Raw genomic sequence first — 15,753 nt, forward strand, 5'->3', positions numbered from 1 at the left:
GTGTGCATATGACAAGGTGGGGAGAGGTAAGGAAACTAAATCTCATTTTTCATCATAGTAAGTTAATAGATAATTTAATAAATTTGAAATACTAAAACAAATAGTGGAATAAGCATGTTATTTGAACTATGGAAGTGAATACCAGAAGTAACAACTAAAAAAGTAAAAGTTGTTTCGGGGGAGCAAGAATCTAGAATATGGAGGGGTAGGGCACAGACTGTCCTAGTATAAGCCAAGTTGTACTTTTAAAACTAGATAGAGACTACTTTAATAAATAGATAGCTCAAGGCAGCATGCCAAATTAAATATAATCTCATTAAATAACCTGCATGTAAAGCTCTTAGTTAGCCCTTTGGAAAGCCATCTAAATTAATCACTTCAAAATTACACATCAAGAGATCCCATTTAAAACACCAATCAAATTAATTTGAGTGACCTATATAAATACATTTAAGAGTTTGCATGTTTAATACTTGATTGATGGGGGTTTTCCCTTAGATGAATTTGATATGACTGGCTGATGAGTCCATGACAAAATGCATGTGAGCTGATTTCTGGAATGGTGCTATTTGATTCCTACTTCTGTTTTTTGTTGTTGTTGTTGTTGAGGGGAGGGCGGGTAACGAAGACAAAAACTAAATACTATCAGAGAATACAAAATACCTTAGTTTCATCTTTTCTTGAGAAATATTTCTACCTGAGAAATATTATAAAGTTGATCACGATTCAAATTAGAATTTTCTATTCTACAAACAAGTCGATGTGTTTATAGGTATCCCAGGTCTTTCTTTGATAAGATAGATACTCTTATTAAAAATCAACCACTATTTCTGGCACAGGGCAGTTTTATGAAGCTGTAGATTTTCTTTCTGTCCAAGAATGAAACATCTCCCTTCCCACAAAACATCTTATAGGTTCTTCCAAACCATATTAGAATCAATATTTATTTTTAAAATTTTATTTAAGGTTATATCTGCACAACAAAGACTGTTTATGGCAAAAAAATATTTTAAAATACACAAAGGTATAGAGAAAACAAAAAGAACTAATGACCCACTCCCAAAGAAAATCATTGTAAATACTTTTACTATTTATCTTTAAAAGAAAAGAAAGCTGGGTGCATGGAGTATACTAATCTTTAACTAGTTTTTTCACTTTCACACAGACACTATTCTCTGCCATTGAGAATATAGTTTTGATAGCTGCATAACAATGTTCCTTAAACAGATATACTGAAATTTACCTAACTTGCTTCCTATAATTAGAATTTGGGGTTGCTTGCATGTTTTAAGCATCCTTATCCATACGTTACTGTAAAATGTTTCTAACTTCCTTTTGCTAAATTCCTACAAGTGGAATTGTAGGGTATAAATGTTTTCAATACATATTCTTAAACTGTCTTCTAGTAAAGTTCTATCAATTAACTTTCCTAGTAATAGGACATAAGATGCTTCAGATCCTGATTACAATGAGCAGTCTAATTTTTTTTAAACCAATTTGTTGCAGTATAACTGACATATAATAAACCACACAAATATAAAGTAAACAATCTAATAAGTTCTGACTTACACGATACCGTGATATCATCACCATAAAGAAGAGAGTGAATATATCAATCACACTAAAGTTTCCTCATGCCTCCTGTAACCTTCTTTCCTGGAATTTCAGTCCCTTCCAGATCTTCCCTGGTCTTCCTTTCCTAGCCCATTCCCAGCCAACCACTGATGTTCCTGTCACTATAATTAGTTTCCTAGTTTTCATTTTCTAGAATCTTATATAAATAGAATCATACAGTATATACTCTTTATTTTATATAGTTTCTTCCACCCAGGATTGTTATTTTGAGTTATTCATGTTATTTTATTTGTCACTAGATCATTCCTTTTTGTTGATGAGTAATATAATTTATTGCACAAGTATACCAAAATTTGCTTACCCATTTACCTGTTAGTGGATATTTGGACTGCCTCAAGTTTTGGACTATTTGGACTATTACAAATAAAGCTTCTATGAATATTCAAGTGTAAGACTTTATGTGAACAAATTAAATAAATAACTTATAATAAAATGGTTGGGTTATATTACTTAAGTGTTTAATTTCTTTTAAACTTGTGAAACTGTTTTCCAAAGTGGTTCTATCATTTTTGTAAAACAGTTCTAGCTGCTCGTCAGAAACGGGGTAGTCAGTCTTTTTAATTGTAGATATTCTAATACAGGCTATCTAGTGGTATCTCATTGCAGGTTTAATTTACATTACTTTATTGGCTAATGATATTGGACATTTTTTATGCACTTATATTTGGTGACCTATCTGTTCAAAATTTTTGCACATTTTTAATTAGGTTATTTTCTTACTATTGAATATTGAGAGTTCTGATATATTCTGATACAAGTCCTTTATCAGATATGTGATTTGCAAATATTTTCTCCCAAAATCTGTGGCTTGCCTTTTCATTCTCTTAACAGCGACTTTCAAAGATCAAAACTTTCTGACTTTAATGAGTCCAATTTATCAATTTTTCCTTTTATACATTATACTTTTGAAGTTTTATCTAAGAAATCTTTGCCCAACCTAAGATCATAAAGGTTTTCTCTTACGATTTTCTCTATAAGTTTTATAGTTTGATTTTACATTTATATCTAGGTCCATTTTGAATTAAATGTATATGTTGAGGTACAGATAGAACTTCGTGTTTTTGCACATGGATATCTAATAATTCCAGTACCATTTGTTAAAACTATCCTTTCTCTATTGAATTGCCTTTACATCTCTATGGAAAAATCAATTGACTACTTATGTATAGGTCAATTTTTGGACTTTCCTCCAGTGATATATTTGGCTATCTCAATACCCATGCCACACTCTCTTGATCACTGAAGATTTATAAGAATGGAAGTCACAGGTAGTGTAAGTGTATTTTAAAATCTGCTTGTCAATTTCCATTAAAAACCCTGCTCAGAATTAGGAGTCACTGAATCTATCAATCAATTTGAGGAGAACTAACATCATACATAACTCAACACTGTCAAGTCTTTCAATTCATGAACATGGTAAATCTCACGACTTATTTTGCTTTTCTTAAATTTCTTTCAACAATGTTTTGTAGTTTTCAATGTATAGGTCTTACATTTTTTTTTGTCAGGGTTATCCCTATTTCATATTTTTAATGCTATCATAAATGGTATTTTAAAATTTTCAATGTGATTGGCAGTATATAGAAATACAATTAATTTTCATACACTGAACTTCTATCCAGCAATATTGCTAAATTCACGTCTTAGTTCTAATACCTTTTTCGTAGCTTCCTTCACATTTTCTACATTGAAGAAAATATCATCTATGAACTAAAAGTTTTATTTCTACCGTTCCAATCCAGATGTCTTTCATTTCTTTTGCTGGCCTTCTAAGACTAGCTAGAACCTCCAATGTAATGGAGATAGAAGTAGTAAGACAGGACATACTTACCTTGGTCTTTATTCAAAGGCAAAAGCATCCAGATTTTCACCATTAGCTACAACATCAGCTGTAGGTTTATGGTAGATACCCTTTATCTGAAAGAGATTCCCTTTTATTCCTAGTTTCCTGAGCAGGGTGAGGCAAATGAGACAAACCAGGAATAGTAAGTACTTTAGGCGCAAAATTTAAGGGGGCAACAAAGAACTTGGAAATCAAGATAAATGATATATTAAGACATTTTTTAAAAAGTCAAAAGTAATAATGCAAAACTCCACAATGAATAAAATATCAAAATTTAAATAAAAATTAGATCTATATTACTGATTTTTCCTTTTGCCTCTTGCTCCAATATGGCTCTGCATGACATATTATTGAGGCCTTGAGGAGGATAACAGAGGGTAGGCATTGCAAACAGAAAGAACAGCACACACAAAGGCCATAAGGTAGGAAATGTGCCTGGAGTGTTTGAGAAATATTAAGGAAGTTAGTATGATAGGAAAAGAGTGAGAGAGGCAGAGGTCAGAATGAAAATAGAAGTTAGACGATGAATGTGACTATAAGAACTTTGAATTTTCTGGATTAATATGAGGAGCCACTACATCATTTTAAATAGAAGAATGAAATAATCTGACATGCATTAAAAGAACCATTCTGACCACTACCGCTATGTTGAGAAAAGATTATAGGGCACTAAAGACAGGAAAACTAGTTAAGAGCTATTACAATAATCCAGGAGAGGTTAAACAGTACTTTGGACCAGCTGGTAACAGTGAAGGTAGTGAGAAGAAGCTGGATTTTAAATATAATAAAAATAAAGCCAGTAGGATCTGTTGGTGAATTGTGTATGGGGACGAAGAGAATGAGGCATCAAGACTCCTTGGCCTAAGCAATTAGAAAAGTGGAATTGCTATTTACTGACATGAGGAAGACTGAGAATCAGGTTCTAGAGGGGAAAAAAATCTGGAGTCTAGTTTTGGACATAGTAACTCTGAAATGCCTAACAGATATCTAAGTCAAAATGCCAAGTAGGCAGATGAATATGAGACTGATAGTAAATTGAAAGTTGTTAGCATATAAATGAGAGCACAAGAGATAACAAAGAGACTGGTGTGACAGAATAAGCAGTCTGAGGACTGAGGCCCGGGGCACTTCAATGTTTAGAAGTTGGAGAGATTAAAAATAAGCAGCAAAGGAGAATGAGGTGAAGCATACAATAAAGTGAGAGAAAAATCAGGAGAATATGGTTTTGGAAATCAAGTGAAGAAAGTATCATTTCAGACAGTTTCAAAATTACTGAAAGGTTAAGTAAAATAAAGTTTGAGAACTGAGCACTATCCAGAAAGTGAAAAAACAACACATTAGAAAATGGAACAAAACATTTGCAAATCACATATCTGTTAAGAGGTCCCTAACCTCCTCCCGCCGCCCCTCCCCACTCTCCCCCCAGCCATGGACCAGTACTGGGTCTGTGGCCTGTTAGGAACCTGGCCACACAGCAGGAGGTGAGCAGCAGGTGAGGGAGCAAAGTTTCATCTGCATTTGCAGCAGCTCCCCAGAGCTAGCATCACTGCCCCAGCTCCACCTCAGACCATCAGGCATTAGATTTGCATAGGAGCTCTGGTCCCGGGTGCCAAAAAGGTTGGTTTGGGGACCGTTGTTAAGAGACAAAAACTTTTACAACTCAACACTAAAAAGACAACCCAATTAACAAAGAGCAAAGAATCTAAATAGACATTTTTTCCCCCAAAAGAATATAAACAAATGGTCACTGAACATAAGAAAAGATGCTCAGAATCATTAGTCATTAGGGAAATATAAGTTAAAATCACAATGTGATATCACTACACACCCACTAAGATGGCTAAAATTAAAAAAAAAAAGCAATAACAAGTGTTGATGAGGATGTGGAGAAGCTGGAACCTTTTTACATTCTGATGGGGTTATGAATGGGTACAGCTACTTTGGAAGAAAGTCTGACAGTTCCTCAAAATGTTAACCAGAGTTACCAAGTGACTCAGCAATTCCACTCCTAGGCATATACACAAGAGAACAGAATACCTATAATAGAACACCTATGTCCACAGGAAACTTGTATATGAATGTTCATAGCAGCATTATTCATAATAGCCAAAAACTAGAAAAACCTCAAATGTGTCCATCAACTGATGAATGAGTATATTAAATGTGATGTGTATATCCATACAATGGATTATTATTTGGCCATAAAAAGGAACAAAGTACAGATATATACTATAATGTGGATGATTCATAAAAACATTATGCTAAGTGGAAGAAGTCAGGCACAGGCCATATATTGTATGAATCATTTATATGAAATGTCTAGAACAGGCGAATCCACAGAATCAGAAAGTAGAGTGATGGTTTCCAAGGCTAAGGGAAGGCAGGAATGTGGAGTGACTACTAATGGGTAAAGGTTTCTTCCTGGGGTGATGACAGTGCTTTAAAATTAGCAGTGATGCACAACACTGGGAATATACTAAAATCTCATGAATTTTATACTTTCGAAGGTGAATTTTATGGTATGTGAGTTATATCTCAAGAAAGCTACTTTAAAAAAATTGAGAACTGATCATTGGATGTACCAGTGAAAAGGTCTTGGTGAACTTTGACGAGGGCAGTTTCTGTAGAATGGCAGAGGGGAAAGTCAGATTAGAGTTGGTTTAAGGAGAAAGGGAGGAGAGGAACGGAGATATTGTGCAGACTATTACTAGGTCTACTTTATAATCGGAGTATAGACTGTTCTTTGAAAAATTCTGCTAAAGAGAACAGAGAAATAGGGCACTTTCTGAATGAGGATGTGTGAGTAAGAGAGGTTATTTTTAAAAGATTAAAGATATTTCGTGCATGTTTGCTTCTGATGGGAATGATCCTATATATACAGAAAAGGCAAGTAATTCTGCAATAGAGAAAAACGTGAAATGCTAGACTGAAGTCCTTGAGTAGACAAGAGGAAGAGATCTTGTGTATAAGAGATTAGCTCTACATAGGTACACAAGCGGCTCATGGGAAAAAACACAGATAAAATAGGCACATGTGAGTAAAAATAAATGGGAAGATGTGTGTAGAATGGGTGGAAGCTCTTGCTTCTATTTTTTTTTCAGTAAAACGGTAGTAAGCGAGGTGAGAGTGAGGATGGGAGAGAGATGCAGGAAGCCTGAGAAGCTAGGAAGGTATGAAAGTGAATAGACAGGGAAACGAGTAGGATTGCAGTGAAGTGTTAAAGGCCCACTTAATGTCTAACAATCATGAACTTACAGTGAGAACAGGTAAAATAATTGTGTGGTTTTCTCTAGTCACATTTAGATGCACAGGTACATGCATGGAATAAGTCAAAAGTTGGATTTAATCATGATTTGGGTTTTGTCAGTGAGAAATTTAGAAATGTATAGAAGAAAGTAATTATAATGTAAGGAGGGAAGGGTAAGGAGGGAAGTAAAGATCTAAAAATAGTGAGATACAAAGTGCAAAAAGGGTGAGGTTAAAGGACTGATGGGAGCTGAGATTCTACAGAAAGAGCACTGCAAAGAAAAAGCAGAAGTGGATGGTGGAGAATAAGATGCTTGAAACTGAGATAAGAGAGATGCAGCTCTAATTAACTAGATCTAGAGCAGGAGTTAGCAAACTTTTTCTGTAAAGGGTCAGATAATATTCTAGGCTCTGAAAGCCAATGGTCCCTGATGCAATACTCAACTCTGTTGTGTAGTATGAAGAAAGCTGTAGACAATAATTAAACTAAGGAGCAAGGCTGTATTTAAATAAACTTTACTTACAAAAGTAGACAGTTTGGCCCCGGGGCACTGATTTAGGATTATGACTATCAGAGTAGTAGCTGAGACAGGATTGAAGGACAAAATCGCTAGCAGAAAAGTGGTCAAGGAACTAAGAAGCAAAGATGTTGGAAGATCATTAATACAGATATTGAATTTACCAAGAATTAAGCCAGGAGTAGTGTTGGAGAGTGACTCTGAGCCTGGAACGAAAGCCTTTAAAGAATAAGGGAGGACATCAACAAAAATGGCAGAGATCTCTGAAAAATCTCTCCTCCATGAAAAGCAATAAAACAACTGGCAAAAATTGTCAGAATCAATTTTTTCAGAATTCTGGAATTTAACCAAAGGCTTGCAGCAATGTGGGGAGCATTTATTCAAGAAAAACAGCTGACTCTCAATAAGAACAGTGAGCTTTGTAGCATCTTAACTTGCTCTAGTCCCATCCCCTGCTCTGATTATCAACAGCCTACAACTACAGTGAAAAGTAGCAGCCTGACAACCACTACCGGAGGGGGCAGAATATTCCCCCCAAATTGTCATTATCTGACATTTCTGAGGGTTTCCTGGAAGACCCCACTTGCAAGTTTGTCTATCTGACCAGACTTAGAGTTTGCCCAGTGTGAAAAGCCTTTTCTCTAGGGGTAGGAGCACTGGTTGAAGATACTTATAGGCAAGTGTTTAACTTTGTGGTTGCCTGAGGCAGTGGATAACAAATAACAGACTAATCAAAAAGCTTAAAAAGGAAAGCCAGGGGTGTGTTTCTGGGAATCTAGAAGGCCACACGCAAACACAGGGCTGTGTGCGTGCCCAGGGCTAAGTGCAAGCTCAGGAAAGGCCAGGGAAGGCTCAGCTCTCATTTCTGGTTGACTTCGAGGCTCTGCACAAGCAGAAAGTGAAGGCGAAAACAGAGCTGTCAACTGCTGAGTGTCGATTCTACGAATCTAGCAAAAGTATTCTTTAAAAACCAGGAGAAATTAAGATATTCCCTGATAAACAGAAACAGAGAATCCAATGCTAGCAGACCTGCCCTAAAATATATACTAAAAGAATCGTTCAGGCTGAAATGAAAAGACACTAGGCAGTAACTTGAATCCACAGCAAGAAATAATGAACATTGGTAAAGCTAACTTCATAGTTGAATTCGTTTCCTATTGCTGCAGCAACATATTACCACAAACTTAGAGGCTTAAAATAATACAATTTATTAGTTCTGGAGGTTTGATGTCTGAAATAGTTCTCATTGGACTAAAATCAAGATGTCGGCTGGGCTGCATTGTTTTTTAGAGGCTTTAGGGAAAAATCTGTTTTCTTGCTTTTTCCAGTCTTTAGACGCTACCTGCATTCCTTGGCTCATGGCCACTTTCTCCATCTTCAAAGTCAGCAGTAAAGCATCTTTAAATCTCTGACTCACTTTCCTGCCTCTTTTACACAAAGACCTTTGTGATTACATTGGGCACACCTGGATAATTCAGGCTGACCTCTTCTTCTCAAAATCCTGAACTTAATTACATCTATAAAATCACTTTTGCTCTGTAAGGTAACATACTCACAGGTTTCAGTTATTAAAATGAGGCTTTTCTAGGGGATTATTATTCTGCCTACCACAGTTAGGTAAATACAAAACATAGTATAAATGTATTTTTTGTTCGTAACTTTGTTTCTCTTATCTTTCAAAAGATAACTGCATAAAGCAATGATTATAATCTGTGTTGATGGGTACATAATATTTAAAGATGTCATTTGTATGATAATAGCACAAAGAAGAGAGGAGGGAACAGAGGACAAAGATTTTGCATACTATTTAAATTAAATTGGCATTAATCCACACTAGATTATTATAAATCAAGATGTTACTTGAAATTCCTGGGACGACCACTAAGAAAATAACTCAAAATATTATAAGAAACAAAAAAGGAATTAAAGTAGTACAGTAGAACTATTTAACACAAAAGAAGACTGTCATGGAGGAACAGAGGCACAAAAAAGACATAGGAATATAGAAAATAAATAGCAAAATGGCAGACATAAATCTTATCAATAATTACATTAAATGTAAATAAATTAAACATTCCGATTAAAGAAAAAGGGGAAGTAATCCCAGAGTCTATAAAATGACTAAGATAGACAAATGACAAGACTTACAAACCTGGGAGGTTTTAGAGAAAAAGGAATGACAATGACCTGCAAGTGGCAAGAAAGAAAAAGAATATCAACCCCACTTTTAGGTTCAGTGGTATAAGGAACATGAGAGAAAGGACAGATACTGCTTGAGAGGGCTGCAGTGAAGCAGGATACTTTGAGGATGTTTATGATCTTTTTAGATATAAAAAAAATTTTAATTTTCATTCAGTAAAATTATCACTCTTTTCCTTTGTATTTCTTGCCTTTGTATTCATGCTTAGAAAGTTATTCCTATCTTGAGAACAGATAAAAAATATTCACCCATATTTTCTTTTTTTATATGCAAGATTCTTAAATTAAGGCCTCAGTTCATTTTAACTTTACTGTAGACTGTGCTGTATAAAACTTTTATTTTTCTTTCACAGAATCAAAAGGAAAGGAGAGTAAAGGACATAGTGATGTATCCAGAAAGAGTACTAAATTAAAAGGCATTCGACCTACATTTAATCCAAGCTCTACTAAGAAGTCACTGGGTGACAGCTTGATCTCTAATCTGCCTCCCTCCTCTCCCACTCACAATTCAACTATCTCCACATCATCTTTGGTCTATGATTATAGGTTATCGCAATCTCTCTCAAGCGGCCAAGTTGATAACAGTCTCTCCTTTTTCCAATCCATCCACCCAAAGGCTAGAATTCCAGTCCTACAAAACCCTTAAAATGAAGGATTCATATCTATAGTTTATACAAATCATTCCTACAAATCATCAAGAAAAACAATTCAATAGAAAAATGAGTAAAGAATAGGAATGAGTAATCCATAGAAGAAATACAAATGATCAACAGATATATTTTTAAAATAACACTCAACCACACTATTAGGAAGGCACAAATAAAAATAACAAAGCATCTCTCTCATCAAATTAGCATAATTATAAAAAATGATAAACACCCAGTTTAGGTGAAGATATGGAGAAAAAGAAATCTGCGTATTAAAATCTTATTTACATTAAGAAGTTTCATATTTTATAATAAGGAAATACAAACACTTAATATAACTTAAGGCCTTTCACAATCTGGCCTTGGCTCATCTTTCCTTTGTCTTCTCTATACCCTACCCACCCTGAGCTCTACCTGCACATCACAAAGAAAAAGCATGGAACATGTCAGATTTTTCATCACCCAGCAATTAGGAACATGCGGTTCCTACTGCCTGAACTAATCTCTTTCCTTCATCTCCTCAATGCAAACATTATTATTTCCTTTCAAAATTTAATTCAAATACCTCAAATTTAGTTGTCCTTTCTTTTGCGTTCTCATGGCACTTTAAAACTCAAGTGCCCTTAACACTCTTCCACTGGAAGTTATCTGTCTTCTTAACAGACTGAAGAGGGAGGTCCTTGAGAGTCTAGTCATTTATTTTTGTGTTTATAGCTCTGAACACATAGTTGGTGCTCCATAAAAACGGAATTAGTAACATTTCATCTAGCACCTAAAGCTAATAGCAAGGCTTTCTTTGTTTCTCAAATACTACAAAGACCAGTATTTAATATTACCTTAAAATTATAACTCTCCAACACACCAATGTCCAAAATACCAAAATTACCTTATATTGGTAATCTAAGTTTTATCATTAATCATTTACCAGGCTAAAGAAGCTAAATATTGTTTTTATCAATATGTGGTCTCAGTAGGTTAATTAGAATTTTAAAAATGCTGTTAGAGGCAGTAGTATGGGAGGCAGTTGACTCTATGTTGATAGATTGAAATTGGCCAGGGTAAGATTATTTACACCATGGAAATTGGTCAGCACTACAAATAAACCCTGTCCCCTCCTCCAAGCTGGTTAAACCTTTACCAGCATTCCAATGGACAAACGTATATTTATTCTAGTAGGACAGCGCTGTGACTAGCTGATGAGTAAATGGTAGTTCAAGTCCTCTTTCCTCAAGAAGCTTCCTGGTCTAGTGTAAACTTCATGTATTTTTCCCTAATTTAGAACTAAAGCACTTATATCTATGTCAAAAAGTTTTACTTACATTCACCTAATACATTCAATAATTATTTACTGAGTACCTGTGGCACTGTCCATATTGATGATCAAGTGTTTTATATATTCACTTTCTTTTCCCCCCTTTAAACATTAAGCTTCTTGAAAGAAGAGTGGGTTCTCAATAAGTACTTATTGGAAATGACTGGGGTAGCAAGCATTATGGTTGACTCTCAACATCCATTTCATCTAAGACGATCAGTCTAAGACAATCACTGAAATCTCATTCTCCTTGTCAGTGACTGGTTTTAAAAAGGGCTTATGACCTAGTTATGGTCAAAGACATGTTAGAATCAAAGTCTGCTGGGAGCTTCTGGGAAAAGTTTCCTTGCTCCTAAGAAAATAGATGCAGATTTCCTGTCTTAATTTCATGTTATGGTGTTTAGATAAAATGCTTACAAAGTTGCAGTCAACTCATTATCGCAAACAAACAAACAACAAAAAAACCCCAAACCTGACCTACCTCTGAAAATGTTGAGTGACAAGTTTCCTTATTAAGCCTTTTAAAAACAGGGTTTCTGTTACTTGCAGCCAAAGTGTATTAACTGATAAATCAGAAATGTGGACAAATATCTATGCATTGAAATAGGATTCTTAACAGTAAAATTTGTTGTTTGGAGAATAATTGTGTTTTAAATTAAGCTTTTTTCTTTGATATTTTCCTCCTAGACACACAACTATTTTTAAAGATCAAAGTGAAACACGCATGTAGTTTAAAGCGTTAAGAGTTCTACAAAGTTTTTAAAGAAAAAAACAGCAGCCTTTGCCCCTGTTGCTGCCTCACTTCTACTTCCTACAGGCAAATCACTCGCACATCTTTTAAGTTATTGTTTTGGAATTGATCTCCATGTTTCTAAGTAACAAGTTCGTGTTGCTATCTCTTGATTTTTCATTTTGGGGAATTATCTATTGATTTCCCACTTTGAAAGATAATGATTTAGATCTCTTTTCTCCTTCGGTACCCATGATATACATATATCCTTTCTATCTCCCCGACTACCCTATACAATGACACTATGATTTTGATTAGTTCAACATTCAGTGTACATTATAATGACTATGTAAACCTATTCGCACTTGAGTCATACAGTAAACCCTGATTCTTTTACTGCACAACTTTTTGCTTTTCCTGTAAACATTATCTTTATTCATTTGCTTTGATTTCTACGTATCATCAATATTTCACTCCAGAAAAATATTTGTCAATTGTATAAATTTTCTCTCAAGACATTCAGGCCCATCAAATATTCCATTTCATCTATCTAAAGAAGTCTCTTCTAGTGACTTTGGAATCTTCGCCAGAGTGGACTGGCTGCCCTCTCAGTGTTGGTCAACTGTTGTTTATCTGAAATCTCCATACGCTATTCTGAGGAATCCCCTAGCCTTTCTTGTTTATTGGACTTCCTGTTTCCTCTATCACATGTTTACCTCCTTCCTGGTTTATACCCTTATTTTGTAGAGAACATCTTCCAGGAACTTCCTAGAATGGTGTACAGGAAGTATATTTTTTTGAGACACTGCAAGTTGATTCTAGCTTTTCAGACAATATTGATAACTTGGCTGAAAAAAAAATATTCTAGGCCCCATTCTTGAACATAATTCTGACAATGATGACTTTTTTTTTTTATTTATGCGAGGCAACCCTTGGTTGATCTCACAGATTGCAAGGAACTTGTCATTGTCAGCTTACATTCCCTCATTTTTATTTTTATTATTTTTTACGTCTACAGCACCAGGTCTTCCTAGGTCGTCTCCCATCCAAGTACTAACCAGGCCCGACCCTGCTTAGCTTCTGAGATAAGACGGGATCGGGCTTGTTCAGGGTGGCATGGCCTTAGACAATGATTATTTTCTTTTTAACTTTTAGAACAAAAATTTGATGATGAATTCTTAAGTGACATAGGAACCGAGAAGCACATGACTACAGAAGTCTGTATAAGAATTTATAACACATTTAAGCTAGCCTAGAGTCAGTGTTACTGCTGAAAAAGCTTCATGAAATTGGCAGCAAGTAGGCACTGAATAAACAGTAGTTATTAATAACAAAAACCATATTTACATCTACAAGTTCTGATACAAACGAAGTTGATAAATTAGACCTAAAAGAGTCTGAACCAGGGGTTTTGGTTTCTCAAGGTCTCGTGATTAGTCTCCAATTTTATTAATTTCTCAAATATATCAAGTAATTCTTTTTATATTTTCTTAGTTGGGTAAAGCCAACTTGCTTGGTTGGAATGCTGATTAAATTCCCAATATTGGTAAAGTGCAAACGGCTATATCATAAAGTTCACCTCGCCAAAATTTCAAAACCCTCTTTTTGTAAGCACACAGTCCTACACACAACTATACTGCCCAGGATTCCAGTAATTTATATAATTAATAGCACACAAGAACCCTGAATAAGAAAAGGGAATTCAGTATCAAGAGAAAACAAAGACGACAACCTCCCTGGGGAAACGAAAGAACTTCCTCAGTGGTTGCTATTCCCATTCAACCTCTGTAAGATTCCTGTTGCAGAAATTTCATAAGCACAAAATGCTGTAGACTGAGGAGTCAAATCCCCCCTCTGATTTTTAGGCAATTCTGCTTTACTCTCTTCTTTATTCCCCTTCCCACACTCATCCTCTAGGTGTTAATGTTCAAAACATTGGTGTTCAAGGAAATCTCTCTATTTTTCCCTGAATGAAAACTGTGTAAGCAAGGGACATTCTAGTCTTCCCTTGGTTCCCTAATGTCTTGTTGCTCTTCAATGCCTACAATCAATCCAGAATTCTCAAACACAACAGTCAAGGCTCAGTACTAGGAAAATCTCTCAAAAGGAGAAATTTGATTTAAACTCCATACAACTACATAAAGGTATCTAAAATATTAATAAGCATTTGAAGGATCAATATAGATTATGTATAATGTGGTCTCAACCTCTGAAAGAACTATATTTAACAGCAACAACAAATTTACTAATATAGTAGTCACCCCTTATCCTCAGGGGAAATGTTCCAAGACCCCCAGTGGATGCCTAAAATCCCTCAGTTAGAACCAAACCTGATAATACTATGTTCTTTCCTTACATATATATACCTTTTCACGTAAAGGAAGCACTTCATAGCTTCTCTTTGGCATATTTGAACTTCCAGCATCACCACTCTTGTGCTTTGGGGCCATATTTAAGTAAAATAAGGGTCACTGGAACATAAGCACTGTGATACAGCCAACAACAGTCTATCTGATAACTGAGATGGCTAAGTGACTAGTGTGGGTAGCATACATGGCTTAGATACACTGGACGGACAAAGGGATGCTTCACGTCCCAGGTGAAATAGAGCGAGATGGCACGAGATTTTATCACACTACTCAGAATAGCACATAATTTAAAGCTTATAAATTGTTAATTTCTGGAATTTTCCATTTAATCTTTTTGGACCATGGTCGACCACTGGTAACTAAAATTGTGGAAAGTGAAACCACAGATAAGGAGGAACTAACTGTGCTATCAAAAATACAAAATAAAAGGGAATAATGTGTTTATTTAAAAAATAATGGCCCCATTCCAGTATCAAAAAGCATGCCTAGTAGCCAGATCTTATTTTCTAATGCTATCCTCTAATAAAAGGAATCAGGGCTCCTTTTAGAAATGGCTGATTCTAGGACTGGGGCAGGAAATATACAAGGTGATTCTACTGCGTTTTGTAGTGCCAGGAGGCAAAGAAATGCTTAAACAATGACAATGCACACAAGCCTGTATGCATGGGGACTGGGCATGAGGGTGTGAGCTAATGATAGTACGTCAAAGGAATGCGAAAACGGACTGAAAGGGCTCCCTATAACCATAGCTGGAATAATTTGAGCAACAAAATAAAGTAGTATTGGATTATAACCCAAAATATAAAACAAATACCCATGAGTCCATACTGATATAAAAAAAATGATTGGATAAATGAGTAAATGGGGGAAAAGAGACAAATCTCCCATGTAGAATCCAAATAATTGATGTAGATACCCTGTCCTCAACAAGGGGTAGCGTAACTCCCCACTCCTTAGACCATGAACTGTGCATAGTAACTTACCTTCGGAGAGTACAATATGGAAAGGGGAGACAAAAAGAGTAACTTTACAATGAAGAACCTGACAACCACCACCTCAGCCAGGTGATCAAGGCCAATCAACAGTCATAAATCACACTGACAGTACATATGCTTGAAATGATGTGATAAAAATGTCACTTTACCTCTGTGGTTATCTTCCCAATAACCCATAATGCCAGTTTTATTATGAGAAAAACATAAGACAAATTCCCAGAGTGGAGCATCCTACAAAATACCTGACCAGTACTCCTCA

General features: G+C 35.4%; 1 protein-coding gene and 1 pseudogene across 1 annotated transcript in view; both read right to left on the reverse strand.

Annotated features, from left to right (window-relative positions):
- Positions 1-15,753, reverse strand: part of ZNF609 (zinc finger protein 609) — a 173,374-nt gene that overhangs the window by 71,902 nt on the left and 85,719 nt on the right. The gene's annotated exons all lie outside the window — the stretch shown is intronic.
- On the reverse strand, positions 13,140-13,258 carry LOC111742073 (annotated as a pseudogene).

Source organism: Pteropus vampyrus, unplaced genomic scaffold, assembly GCF_000151845.1.
Source record: "Pteropus vampyrus isolate Shadow unplaced genomic scaffold, Pvam_2.0 Scaffold85, whole genome shotgun sequence".
NCBI lineage: Eukaryota > Metazoa > Chordata > Mammalia > Chiroptera > Pteropodidae > Pteropus > Pteropus vampyrus.